Source organism: Tachyglossus aculeatus, chromosome 16 (genome assembly GCF_015852505.1).
Source record: "Tachyglossus aculeatus isolate mTacAcu1 chromosome 16, mTacAcu1.pri, whole genome shotgun sequence".
NCBI classification, from domain to species: Eukaryota; Metazoa; Chordata; class Mammalia; order Monotremata; family Tachyglossidae; genus Tachyglossus; species Tachyglossus aculeatus.
Genome location: NC_052081.1, coordinates 45659732 through 45674680, shown reverse-complemented (window position 1 = coordinate 45674680; position 14949 = coordinate 45659732).

The following is a 14949-nucleotide window of genomic DNA, read 5'->3' as shown; positions in this document are numbered from 1 at the left end:
ACAAGGAGGTGGTAGCCGCAGCCAAGCTGATAATAATACTGATGATGGTGTTTATTAAGCGCTTACTATGTCCCTCACTCCCATCGTCCTTACCGAGCGCTCACTAATAATGATGGCATTTCTTACACTCCTAATAATCATAATAATGACGTTTATTAAGCGTTTATTAAGCGCAAAGCACTGTTCTAAGCACTGGGGAGGTTACAAGGAGGTGGTAGCAGCAGAACTCCCAAATCCCAAGCTGATAATCATAATAATAATGATGAAGGTATTTATTAAGCGCTTACTATTTGCAAGGCACTGTTCTAAGCTCTGGGGAGGTTACAAGGAGGTGGTAGCAGCAGCCAAGTTGATAATAATAATGATGATGGTATTTATTCAGCACTTACTATGTCCCTCACTCCCATCGTCCTTACCGAGCGCTCACTAATAATGATGGCATTTCTTATACTCCTAATAATCATAATAATGACGTTTATTAAGGGCAAAGCACTGTTCTAAGCGCTGGGGAGGCTACAAGGAGGTGGTAGCAGCAGCCAAGCTGATAATGATAATGATGATGGTATTTATTAAGCGCTTACTATGTCCCTCACTCCCATCGTACTTGCCGAGCGCTCGCTAATAATGATGGCTTTTCTTATACTCCTAATAATAATAATAATGACGTTTATTAAGAGCAAAGCACTGTTCTAAGCGCTGGGGAGGTTACAAGGAGGTGGTAGCAGCAGAACTCCCCAATCCCAAGCTGACAATAATAATAGTGATGGTATTTATTAAGCGCTTACTATGTCCCTCACTCCCATCGTCCTTACCGAGCGCTCGCTAATAATGATGGCATTTCTTATACTCCTAATAATCATAATAATGACGTTTATTAAGCACAAAGCACTGTTCTAAGCGCTGGGAAGGCTACAAGGAGGTAGTAGCAGCAGCCAAGCTGATAATGATAATGATGATGGTATTTATTAAGCGCTTACTATGTCCCTCACTCCCATCATACTTACCGAGCGCTCACTAATAATGATGGCATTTCTTATACTCCCAATAATAATGATAATGACGTTTATTAAGCGTTTATTAAGCGCAAAGCACTGTTCTAAGCGCTGGGGAGGTTACAAGGAGGTGGTAGCAGCAGAACTCCCAAATCCGAAGCTGATAATAATAATAATAATGATGGTATTTATTAAGCGCTTACTATGTCCCTCACTCCCATCGTACTTACTGAGCGCTCACTAATAATGATGGCATTTCTTATACCCCTAATCATCATAATAATGACGTTTATTAAGCGTTTATTAAGCGCAAAGCACTGTTCTAAGCACTGGGGAGGTTACAAGGAGGTGGTAGCAGCAGCCAAGCTGATAATAATAATGATGATGGTATTTATTAAGCTCTTACTATGTCCCTCACTCCCATCGTCCTTGCCGAGCGCTCACTAATAATGATGGCATTTCTTATACTCCTAATAATCATAATAATGATGTTTATTAAGTGCAAAGCACTGTTCTCAGGGCTGGGGAGGCTACAAGGAGGTGGTAGCAGCAGCCAAGCTGATAATAATAATGATGATGGTATTTATTAAGCGCTTACTATGTCCCTCACTCCCATCGTCCTTACCAAGCGCTCACTAATAATGATGGCATTTCTTATACTCCTAATAATCATAATAATGACGTTTATTAAGCATTTATTAAGCGCAAAGCACTGTTCTAAGCGCTGGGGAGGTTACAAGGAGGTGGTAGCAGCAGAACTCCCAAATCCCAAGCTGATAATAATAATAATGATGATGATGGTATTTATTAAGCGCTTACTATGTGCAAGGAACTGTTCTAAGCGCTGGGGAGGTTACAAGGTTGCTGGAAGGAGCAGGTGGTAGCAGCAGAACTCCCAAATCCCAAGCTAATAATAATAATAATAATAATAATAATGGTATTTATTAAGTGCTTACTATGTCAAAGCACTGTTCTAAGCACTGGGGAGGATACAAGATGATCAGGTTGTCCCACGTGGGGCTCACATTCTTCATTCCCATTTTCCAGATGAGGGAACTGAGACACAGAGTAGTGAAATGACTTGCCCAAGTGGCGGAGTCAGGATTTGAACCCATGACTTCTGACTCTCAAGCCTGTCTAGAAGGTGCCAGGAAGGTGGAAAACTAGCAGGAAACACCTTTAGAGATGGGAAAGTGGGATGCACATGGATGGGCTCCAGATTCTGGGCTCCGGGCTTTCTGTTCCACTGTCTGAGTGAGCATAATAATAATAATAATAACAATAATAATAATAATAATAATAATAATAATAAATAAATAAAAATGGTATTTGTTAAGTGCTTACTATGTGCCAAGCACTGTTCTAAGCACTGGGATGGATACAGGTAAATAGAGATGGACACAGTCCCTGTCCCATGTGGGGCTCATGGTCTCAATCCTCATTTTATAGATGAGGTAACTGAGGCCCAGAGAAATGAAGTGACTTTCTCCAGGTCACCCAGCAGACAAGTGGCGGAGCCGGGATTAGAACCCAGGGCCACCAGGCTGCTTCTCACTATGCCTCACTACTTCTATTAGGCTTTCCGAAGAGAAGCAGCGTGGCTCAGTGGCAAGAGCCCGGGCTTTGGAGTCAGAGGTCATGGGTTCAAATCCCGGCTCCGCCAATCAGCTGTGTGACTTTGGGCAAGTCACTTCACTTCTCGGGGCCTCAGTTCCCTCATCTGTGAAATGGGGATGAAGACTGTGAGCCCCCCGTGGGACAACCTGATCACCTTGTAACCTCCCCAGCGCTTAGGACAGTGATTTGCACATAGTAAGTGCTTAATAAATGCCATTATTATTATTATTATCAGCTTGGGATTGGGGAGTTCTGCTGCTACCACCTCCTCCTTTTCTCTGCTCCCCACTTGGTTTTCCTATCGTTCTTCTGTTTCCCCAGGGAGGCCAGACGAGAGAGTTATGTCACCCAGGAAATTGTGCCCAAGTTGGGGTCAAATAGAGGTCCTTCAACCCGCACCACCGTTCATCAGGGCTAAAGGTCTTGGGAGCTCAGGAGAGGCCCGCAGAATCCTGACCTCCAAACATCCCCCCGACCCCGGGCCCCAGAGCCAGAGTTAGAGCATGGGTTTGGGAGCCAGAAGGACCTGGGTTCTAAACCCGCCGCCGCCGCCACTTGTCTGCTGTGTCACCTTGGGGAAGTCACTTCACTTCTCTGTGCCTCAGTGACCTCATCCGTAAAATGGGGATTAAAAGTGTGAGCCCCAAGGGGGGGTCAGGGAATGGGTCCAACCTGATTAACTTCCAGTGCTTAGGACAGTGCTTGGCACATAGTAAGCGGCTTAACAAGTATCGTAATTATTATTATTAGCCCTGCCCTCTGTGCCCTGTGGCGCTGGGGGAGAGTGGGGCTTCCGACCAGTTTCCACCTGGTGCCAGGCTTCCCTTTCCGCTGCCGCCAAATCGAGGACAGAACAGACCCTCCCGGCCCCCTCAGGGGTTCTGAGTCCTTAATTTAATAATAATAATAAGGATGGCATTTATTAAGCTCTTACTATGTGCAAAGCACTGTTCTAAGCGCTGATGAGGTGTGTGTGTGGGGGGGTCTTTCCTCTGTTGCAGGTTCAGAGACCCCCTCCTGAGCCCAGGGAACAGCTCCGGTCCCTGGGGTCCCCGCGGTGGCGGGGAGATCCTCAACCCCTCAAAGAGGGGTCTGAAACGTTCTCCCTTGGGGGCATCTCCCACTCCTCTTCCGGGCTTCAATCTCAGAAGTCGTTGACCGGGGGTCAGTTTGGGAGAACAGAGGGGGAGAGCAGCCTGATGATGGTAGTGCCAGGGTGGTGGCGGTTCCTCCCTTTGGATGGGCCCTATCCGAGGTCTCACCCTGGCTGCCTTGATGAGCAGGAGATAAGCCCTGGTCCACGGTACAAATTGGGAAACAGCGGGCCAAGGTTAAAGAGTCCAAGCTCGCCTGGCAAAGAGATGGCTTCAGGAGGGCAGGGTGAGTGGCCCCGGTGCTTCTTCGGCTGCATACCTCAGGGGAGGTCTAAAATGCAGAATGGGAACAGGCTTCGATGTGGCCATCTCTGGGCATTGGCTCCCCTCCCTTCTGCCCCTTCCCTCTCTCCTCCTCTTCCCTCCTCTCCCTTTGCAGCCTAAGTGTGAATCCAACCCTCCATGGACTTTGCATTTCTCTGTGGCAACATGTGGCTACTCCTCAGATTGACTCCGAAGATAGGATTTGCGAATGACATCATGACCGTTCTGCCTGGCTGACGGGACTCTGTCAAGTGCCCACGAGGCTGCTCTGGGTTTCGGTCTCTTTCTCCGTCTAGACTGTTCCCACCCCACCACTCCTACTCCACGAGGAAGTAGAGGAGCAGTGTGACCTAGAGGATAGAGCCCTTGTCTGGTCCAGTGCTGGGGAATCATTAATAGTAACGGTGGTATTTGGTAAGCGCTTACTACGTGCCAAGCGCTGCACTAAGCACCGAAATGGGTACAAGTGAATCAGGTTGGACGCAGTCCCTGGCCCAACTAGGGCTCACAGTCCTAAGGAGGGAGAATAGGGGTTTAACCTCTATTTTACCAACGAGGAAACTGAAGAGCGGAGCGTTTAAGTGACCTGGCTAGGGCCACCCAACATCATCATCATCATCATCATCAATCGTATTTATTGAGCGCTTACTATGTGCAGAGCACTGTACTAAGAGCTTGGGAAGTACAAATTGGCAACATATAGAGACAGTCCCTACCCAACAGTGGGCTCACAGTCTAAAAGGGGGAGACAGAGAACAAAACCATACTAACAAAATAAATAGAATAGATATGTACAAATAAAATAAAAAAAATAAATAAATAGAGTAATAAATCTGTACAAACATATATACATATATACAGGTGCTGTGGGGAAGGGAAGGAGGTAAGATGGGGGGGGGTGGAGAGGGGGACGAGGGGGAGGGGAAGGAAGGGGCTCAGTCTGGGAAGGCCTCCTGGAGGAGGTGAGCTCTCAGCAGGGCCCTGAAGGGAGGAAGAGAGCTAGCTTGGCGGATGGGCAGAGGGAGGGCATTTCAGGCCCGGGGGATGACGTGGGCCGGGGGTCGATGGCGGGACAGGCGACAGCGAGGTATGGTGAGGAGATCAGCAGTGGAGGAGCAGAGGGTGCGGATAAGTAAGTGGTGAAGCCAGAATTAGAACCCAGGTCCTCTGACACCCCCTCCGCCTTCCCAAAGGTCACTAATGATCTCGTTCTTGCCACATCCAACGGCCTCTAGCCCATTCTAATCCTCCTCGCCCTCCTTCTCCCGGAAACATCATCCAACCTTGGTATCACTGACACTGCCCTCTCATTCTCCGTCTCTTTCTTGGACTCCTCCTCTGCCTCCCAACCCCTCACTGTGGGGAGGCAGGGTTCATTCCTGAGTCCCCCTCTCTTCTCCACCTCCACCCACTCCCTTGGAGAACCCGTTCATTCACATGGCTTCAACTACTACCTCTTTGAGGATAATAATAATAATAATGATGATAATAATAATAATGATGGTATTTGTTAAGCGCTTACTATGTGCAAAGCACCATTCTAAGTGCTGGGGAGGTTACAAAGTGATCAGGTTGTCCCACGGGAGGCTTACAGTTTTAATCCCCATTTTACAGATGAGGTAACTGAGGCACAGAGAAGTTGTCACCCAGCTGACAAGTGGCAGAGTCGGAATTTGAACCCATGGCCTTTGACTCCAAAGCCCAGGCTCTTTCCACTGAGCCACGCATGGTATTTGTTAAGCACGTACTATGTGCAAAGCACTGTTGATACCCAAGTCTACAGCCCTGGTCTCTCTCTCTCTCTCTCTCTCTCTCTCTCTCTCTGCAATCTCGCATTTCCTCTTGCCTTCAAGACAGCTCTACTTGGATGTCCTCCCAGCTCATAATAATAATAATAATAATAATAATAATAATAATAATAATTGATCATAATTATAGTACTTGCTAAGCCAAGCACTGTTCTAAATGCTGGGGTAGATACAAGTTAATCAGGTTGGACACAGTCCCTGTCCCACATGGGGCTCACATTCTTAATCCCTATTTTACAGATGAGGTAACTGAGGCACAGAGAATTTCTATTATTATTATTATGGTATTTGTTAAGCGCTTACTGTGTGCCAAGCACTGTTCTAAGCGCCGGGGTAGATACAAGGTAATCGGGTTGGCCCACATGGGGCTCACAGTCTTAATCCCCATTTTACAGTTGAGGTAACTGAGGCACAGAGAAGTTAAGTGGCTTGCCCAAGGTCACACAACAGACAAGTGGTGAAGTCGGGATTAGAACCCATGTCCTCTGACTCCCAAGCTCGTGCTCTTGTCACTAAGCCACGCTGCTTCTCTAGTGAAGTGACTTGCCCCAGACCACAGCGCGGCTCAGTGGAAAGAGCCTGGGCTTTGGAGTCAGAGGTCATGGGTTCAAACCCCGGCTCCATCACTTATCAGCTGTGTGACTTTGGGCAAGTCACTTAACTTCTCTGGGCCTCAGTTACCTCATCTGGAAAATGGGGATGAAGACTGTGAGCCCCCCGTGGGACAACCTAATCACCTTGTTAACCTCCCCAGCGCTTAGAACAGTGCTTTGCACATAGTAAGTGCTTAATAAATGCTATCATTATTATTATTGATATTATTATATTATATTATATTATATTATATTATATTATATTATATTATATTATATTATATTATATTATATTATTATATATTATGTTATATTATATTATATTATTATATATTATGTTATATTATATTACATTATATATATTATATTATATTATATAATGTTATATTATATTCTATTATATGTTATATTTCATATTATATTATATATTATATTATATATTATATTACATTCTATTATAATGATAATATTATTATTACCAGACTTGTGCTGGAGCAGGATTAGAACCCAGGCCCATGCTCTATCATCATCAATCGTATTTATTGAGCGCTTACTGTGTGCAGAGCACTGTACTAAGCGCTTGGGAAGTACAAATTGGCAACATATAGAGACAGTCCCTACCCAACAGTGGGCTCACAGTCTAAAAGACTGTCTATCCATTAGACCATGCAACTTCTCAAACTTAATACACCTAAGACAGGACTCCTTATCTTCCCACCCAAACCCCGTCCTCCCCCCGACTTTCCCATCACTGTTAGACGGCACACCCTCCTTCCTGCCTCACAAGCCCATAACCTTGGCTCATCCTTGACTTCTCTCTCCCACTGCCTGTTTTTACGAAGTCTCACTCAAGCTTTCGGAAACATGCAGGACGGAACTGCGCCTCACGCACGCTGTTGTGGAAGCTATCGCTCCCACGCGGGAGCGGGACCCGATGATGACGTATTTGTCCATCTGGCTGCACCAGCCCTATCTCGACGAGGGCGGTTAAATGCACTTGGAAAGCATGCTCTACGAAACGGGACACCGACCCTAGTGACCCCCTCCTCCTCACCCCACTGCTGGGCCCGTCAGCGGACGGCCCTGGGGACGGAGGGGTCAGGAGGACAGTGCTCTGCACATAGTAAGCGCTCAATAAATACGATTGATGAGGAGGAGGAGGAGGAGGAACGAACCCGGTGCGGCCTGGGTGCCGTCACAGTAGGGACTCGGTGGGCAGGCCTCGGGCCACTCTCCCGGCACCTTCAGCTGTCCCTCTGGGGAGCCTCGGCCTGTGGAGGATCGGCGGGCTGTGCTGTGTGACCCTCACCGGGGCAACATTTCTTACGCACAATAAGTGGACGGGCTGCCTGACGCGTTCCAGGGGTTCCGCTGTCATTTTTCTAACGTGTACAGGTGCAGTTTGAGGCTTAGTAAGGCCCAGAGCCCTTCATTCATTCATTCAATCGTATTTATCAAGCGCTTACTGTGTGCAGAGCACTGTACTAATCAATCAATCAATCAATCAATCATATTTATCGAGCGCTTACTGTGTGCAGAGCACTGTACTAATCAATCAATCAATCAATCGTATTGAGCACTTACTGTGTGCAGAGCACTGTATTAAGCGCTTGGGAAAGTACAAGTTGGCAACATCTAGAGACGGTCCCTATCCAACAGTGGGCTCACAGTCTAGAAGGGGGAGACAGAGAACAAAACAAAACATATTAACAGAATAAAATAGATAGAATAAATATGTACAAGTAAAATAAATAGAGTAAGAAATCCGTACAAACATATATACATACATACAGGTGCTGTGGGGAAGGGAAGGAGGAAAGGCGGGGGGGATGGAGAGGGGGAGGAGGGGGCTCAGTGTGGGAAGGCCTCCTGGAGGAGGTGAGCTCTCAGTAGGGCCTTGAAGGGAGGAAGAGAGCTAGCTTGGCGGATGTGTGGAGGGAGGGCATTCCAGGCCAGGGGGAGGACGTGGGCCGGGGGGCAACAGCGGGACGGGCGAGAACGAGGCCCGGTGAGGAGATTAGCGGCAGAGGAGCGGAGGGTGCGGGCTGGGCTGGAGAAGGAGAGAAGGGAGGTGAGGTAGGAGGGGGCGAGGGGATGGACAGCCTTGAAGCCAAGGGTGAGGAGTTTCTGCCTGATGCGTAGGTTGATTGGTAGCCACTGGAGATTTTTGCAGCCCTTGCTGCAGGTGAGTGAGCCGGCTCTCTTTTTGCCATTCCCGGTTGTGCCAGTGCCCGAGGGCAGACCAGTACTACCTCACTCCACCCATTCTGGGTGCTTTCCTCTTTCCCCTGACCACGCTGCTAGTGTCTGTGCTCAGCCAACCCATTTCAATCAATCAATCGTATTTATTGAGTGCTTACTGTGTGCAGAGCAGGGTACTAAGCGCTTGGGAAGTACAAGTTGGCAACATATAGAGACAGTCCCTACCCAACAGTGAGCTCACAGTCTAAAAGCTGCCATTTCTTAGCTGCCATTCGCCCCTGAGCCTCACTGTCTCCAACCTGAGGCCCAAGTTTTCCCTTTGGAAAGCTCGGTTTGTACGGCTCGTAGGAAGGTGGCAGCCCCCTCCGTGTCAGAAGCCTGCACCTATTCCCCTCCACCCTGTCACTGTCCTCTTTGCCCTGAACTATGTTGATGCAGGAACAGGTGAGCACCTGAGTCCCAACCCCTTTTTAGGCAGGCCATTGGATAAAGGCTAGACTGTGAGCCTGCTTCTAGGTAGGGACCGTCTCTATATGTTGCCAGCTTGTACTTCCCAAGCACTTAGTACAGCGCTCTGCACACAGTAAGCGCTCAATAAATACGATTGAATGAATGAATTCAACCCACATATTCGTTCAGTCGGTGAGCACTTACCATGTGCGGAGCACTGTACTAAGCACTTGGAAGAGTACAGCAATAAATAGACACATTTCCTGCCCACAGTGAGCTTAAAGTCTACTTGCCAGTCGCCTACAGTACATATCCAATCCATTTACTAAATCCTATCGATTCCACCTTCACAACCTCGGTAAAATCCGCCCTTTCCCCTCCATCCAAACTGCTACCACGTTCATCCAAAAACTTATCCTAACCCGCCTTGCTTACCGTATCAGCTTTCTTGCAGACCTCCCAACCTCCTGTCTCTCCCCATACTTCACTCTGCTGCCCGGCTCATATTTCTACAGAAATGTTCAGGCCATGTCTCCCCACTCCTCAAGAAACTCCAGTTGCCCATCCGCCTCTGCATCAAACAAAAACTCCTCACCGCCCGCATCCCGCCTCTGGCCTGGAATGCCCTCCCTCTTTGAATCCAACGGATTAGTATTTTCTCCCCCCTCAAATCCTTCCTGAAGGCACGTCTCCTCCAAAAGGCCTTCACTAATTAAGCCCTCCTTTCTTCTTCTCCCTCTCCCTTCTCCTTCGCCCTGACTTGCCCTCTTAATTCATGCCCCCCTCCCAGCCCCACAGCAATTATGTCCATGTCTGTAATTTATTTATTTCTGTTAATGTCTGTCAGCCCTTCTAGACTATAAACTTGTTGTGGGACACTTGTTGTGTCTGTTTATTGTTATACTATACTCTCCCAAGCCCTTAGTACAGCGTTCTGCATGCAGTAAACACTCAATAAATGTGATTGAATGATTGAATAAACGCAGGGCTGTGCTCTTTCCACTAGGCCATGCTGATCCTTAACAAACAAACCTCTGTAACCAATCAATCAATCAGTGGTATTTATTGGCACTCTACTGTGGGCAGAGCCCTGTACTAAGCACTTGGGAGACAGGCATCCTCATTTAGCCTGCCACCTTGGCTATTATGCCCTTTCAGCTCGTTCATTCAATCGTATTTATTGAGCACTTACTGTGTGCAGAGCACTATACTAAGCGCTTGGGAAGTACAAGTCGGCAACATATAGAGACGGTCCCTACCCAACAACGGGCTCACAGTCTAGAAGAGGGAGACAGACAACAAAACAAAACATGTGAACAGGTGTCATCAGAATAAATAGAAATAAAGCTAGATGTGCATCATTAACAAAATAAATAGAATAGTAAATATGGACAAGTAAAATAAATAGAGTAATAAATCTGTACAAACATATATACGGGTGCTGTGGGGAGGGGAAGGAGGTAGGGTGGGGGGGGATGGGGAGGAGGAGAGGAAAAAGGGGGCTCAGTCTGGAAAGGCCTTCTGGAGGAGGTGAGCGCTCAATAGGGCTTTGAAGGGAGGAAGAAAGCTCATTCTAACCCTCTCATTTAGCCTGTCGCAACTTGCCACTTCGCTACAGCAGCTAACTCACGTATCAGCTCTAGAGGTTGCAGTTCATTCATTCATTCAATCGCATTTATTGAGCGCTTACTGTGTGCAGAGCACTGTACTAAGAACTTGGGAAGTACAAGTCGGCAACATATAGAGACGGTCCCTACCCAACAACGGGCTCACAGTCTAGAAGGAGGAGACAGACAACAAAACAAAACATGTGGTCAGGTGTCAAGTCATCAGAATAGATAGAAGTAAAGCTAGAGGCACATCACTGACAAAACAAATAGTAAATATGTACAAGTAAAATAAATAGAGTAATAAATCTGCACAGTTCAACAGGGCTGGAGATTCAGATTGTTCGGAAGTCCGGTGAAAGCTGGGTGGTTAGCCCATTCTGGGCCAAAATGTAAAGATCTACTATGTAAAAATCAACCAATCAGTGGTATTTATTGAGTGCTTACTGTGTGCAGAATGCTGTGCTAAGCACTTGGGAGAGCACACCATAACATTCATTCAATGTCATTTATTGAGCATTTCCTGTGTGCAGAGCACTGTACTAAGCGCTTGGGAGAGTACAATACAACAGAGTTGGTAGGCACATTCCCCACTCACAATGAGCTTACAGTCTAGAGAAGCAGCGTGGCTCAGTGGAAAGAGCCCGAGCTCTGGAGTCAGAGGTCATGGGTTCAAATCCCAGTTCTGCCACTTGTCAGCTGCGTGACTTTGGGCAAGTCAATTCACTTCTCTGGGCCTCAGTTCCTCATCTGTAAAATGAGGATTAAGACTGTGAGCCCCCCCAGGGACAACCTGATCACCTTGCAACCTCCTCAGCGCTTAGAACAGTGCTTTGCACATAGTAAGTGCTTAATAAATAATAATAATAATGGCATTTGTTGAGTGCTTACTATGTGCAGAGCACTGTTCTAAGCGCTGGGGAGGTTACAAGGTGACCAAGTTGTCCCACGTGGGGCTCACAGTCTTAATCACCATTTTACAGATGAGGTAACTGAGGCTCAGAGAAGTTAAGCGACTTGCCCAAGGTCACACAGGAGACATGTGGTGGCGTCAGGATTCGAACCCATGACCTCTGACTTCAAAGCCCATGCTCTTTCCACTGAGCCACGCTGCTCCACCATCATTAATTAATTAGGGAGGAGACAGATATTAATATAAATAAATTGCAGTTTGTACAGATTTCTTACTCTATTTTACTTGTACATATTTACTATTCTATTTATTTTGCTAATGATGTGCATTTAGCTTTACTTCGATTTGTTCTGACGACTTGACGCCTGTCCACATGTTTTGTTTTGTTGTCTGTCTCCCCCTTCTAGACTGTGAGCCCATTGTTAGGTAGGGACTGTCTCTAGATGTTGCCGACTTGTACTTCCCAAGCGCTAAGCACAGTGCTCTGCACACAGTAAGCGCTCAATAAATACGATTGATGATGATGATGATGATGATTGAATGAATGAATCTGCGGGGCTGGGAGAGGGGATGAAAAAAAGGGAGCAAGTCCGGGTGACGCAGAAGGGAGTGGGAGAAGAGGAAAGGGGACCTTAGTCTAAGAGGCCTCCTGGAGGAGATGAGCCTTCAATAAGGCTTTGAAAGAGGGGAGAGTGATTTGTTCCCTGCCCACAACGAGCTTCCAGTCTAGAGAAGAATACAGATGCTAATATAAATAAATAAATTACGACCGTGGATGTAAGAGCTGTGGGATTGAGGGGGCGGTGAATAAACACAGACAGAGCAGGTCAGGCACAGACTGGTGAGATGGATGGCTGGGAAAAGGGTGGTGAAAACAGCAGTTTTGGGGCAAAATCTTCCCCCCAACACCCGGCTCGCCATTGCCAAAGGCTGGACGGGGCTGGAGGGGTGGCGGGGAGCAGGGGGAGAAAATTTAAAGCATGCTTCCACTCCTGGAGCATTGGAGTGTTGCCTGCCAAATGGACACTAGCTATCAAATGCCAAGGATGTTCTGTTCTGTTCCCAGGCTCCATGTGTGACCCAGCCATCAGTAGGGGAAAGTTCTTTGTGAAAAGCGTAAAGGTTAAAGAGCAGAAAGAAGTCATAAACGTCAAGGAGATAATAATTGTGGTATTTGTTAAGCACTTACTAGGTGCCAGGCACTGTACTAAGCGCTGGGGCGGAGACAAGCAAATCGGGTTGGACACAGTCCCTGTCCCATGTCTCAATCCCCATTTTACAGATGAGGGAACCCAGGCACAGAGAAGGGAAGTGATGTGCACAAGGTGGGGGGTGTAAGCTGTAAATTTGATTTGATAAAATCAAAATTAAATTCCAGCGCTTAGAACAGTGCATTGCACATAGTAAGCGCTTAATAAATGCCATCATTATTATTATAAAAACTCAAAAGATTAGAAAAGAAGGGAGACAATGCAAGCGATGCCTTTGAGAAGCAGCATGGCCTAATGATGGCATTTATTAAGCACTTACTATTTGCAAAACACTGTTCTAAGCGTGGGGAGGTTACAAGTCGATCAGGTTGTCCCACGGGGGGGCTCACAGTCTTAATCCCCATTTAACAGATGAGGTACTGAGGCACAGAGAAGTTAAGTGACTTGCCCAAAGTCACACAACTGACAATTGGCGGAGCCAGAGTTTGAACCCATGACCTCTGACTCCGAAGCCCGGGCTCTTTCCATTGAGCCACACTGCTAGTGGACAGAGAACAGGGCTGGGAGTAAGAAGGACCTTCTAATCCCAGCTCTGCTACTTGCCTGCTGTCTCACAGAGGAGATCTTTTTTCTTTTCTTTTTTTTTATGGTATTCATTAAGCGCTTACTATGTGCCAGGCACTGTTCTAAGCACTGGTTTGGAACAGAGCAGTGCTCGACACCTAGTAAGAACTTAACAGTACCATCATTATTCTACAAGGTAATCAGGGTTAACAGTCTTAATCCCCTTTTTCCAGATGAGGTAACAGGCACAGAGAAGTTAAGTGACTTGCCCAAAGTCCCACAGCAGGTGAATGGCAGAGCTGGGATTAGAACCCAGGTGCCTCTGACGCCCAGATCCATGCTTTATCCATTAATTCACGAGGGAGGGAGGGAATGACGGCTTCTTGTTTGGAGGTGGAGCTGGATGGAAGTGAGCAGATACCTCGGGCTCCAGAGATTCCGGATTCCAATAATAATTATGATATTGAATCCCTGTTTTAGAGATGAGGAAACTGCAGGAGAGACGAGTTAAGTGACTCACTCAAGATCACGCAGCGGGCAAGTAGTGGAGCTGGGATTTGAACCCAGTTCCTCTTGCTCCCAGGCCTGTACTTTTTCCACTAGGCAAAGTTGCTCCGGAGAAATCCAAAACCCAGAAAAGTCCCAGAGAAGAAAAAGAAAAAAGAAAATAAAGAAGGCTGGGAAGATCCTGCTGTGACCTTGGGGTCCACGGGGCTGGGAGCCAGCTCCTCAGTGTGGTTACCGGGAGCCTGCTTGGAAAAAATCTTGGCCGGGGGTCTGGTGGAAAGAGCATCACTTGAGAGTCAGGAGACCTGGATTTAAATACCAGCTCTGCCACTAGCCTGCTGTGTGACCTAACTGCTCTGGGCCTCCATTTCCTTATCTGAAAAATAATAATAATAACAGTTTGTGGTATTTGTTAAGCGCTTACTATGTGCCAGGGGTACATAAAAGGTAATCAGGTTGGACACGTTCCGTATCCCACATAGGGCTTACAGTCTTGATCCCCATTTTACAGATGAGGCCCAGGGAAGAGAAGTGGTTTGCCCAAGGTCATACAGCAGACAAGTGGCGGAGCCGGGATTAGAACCCAGGTCTTTCTGATTCCCAGACCCGAGCTCTGTCCACTAGGCCATGCTGCCTCTTATCATGGGAATGATAAGCTCTAGACTGGAAGCTCATTGTGAGCAGGGAACGTGTCTATCCATGCTAGAGAAGCAGTGTGGCTCAGTGGAAGGAGCACTGGCTTTGGAGTCGGAGGTCACGGGTTCATATCCCGGCTCCACCAATTGTCAGCTGTGTGACTTTGGGCAAGTCACTTTCCTTCTCTGTGCCTCCGTTCCCTCGTCTGTAAAATGAGGATTGACTGTGAGCCCCCTGTGAGACAACCTGATCACCTTGTATGCTCCCCAGCGCTTAGAACAGTGCTTTGCATATAGTAAGTGCTTAATAAATGCCATTATTATTGCTATTACTTTCCCAAGCACTTAGTACAATGCTGTGCACACAATAAATACCATTGATCGGTCGGGGAAACAGACACTTAAAAAATTACAGATGGGGGAGAAGTAAAG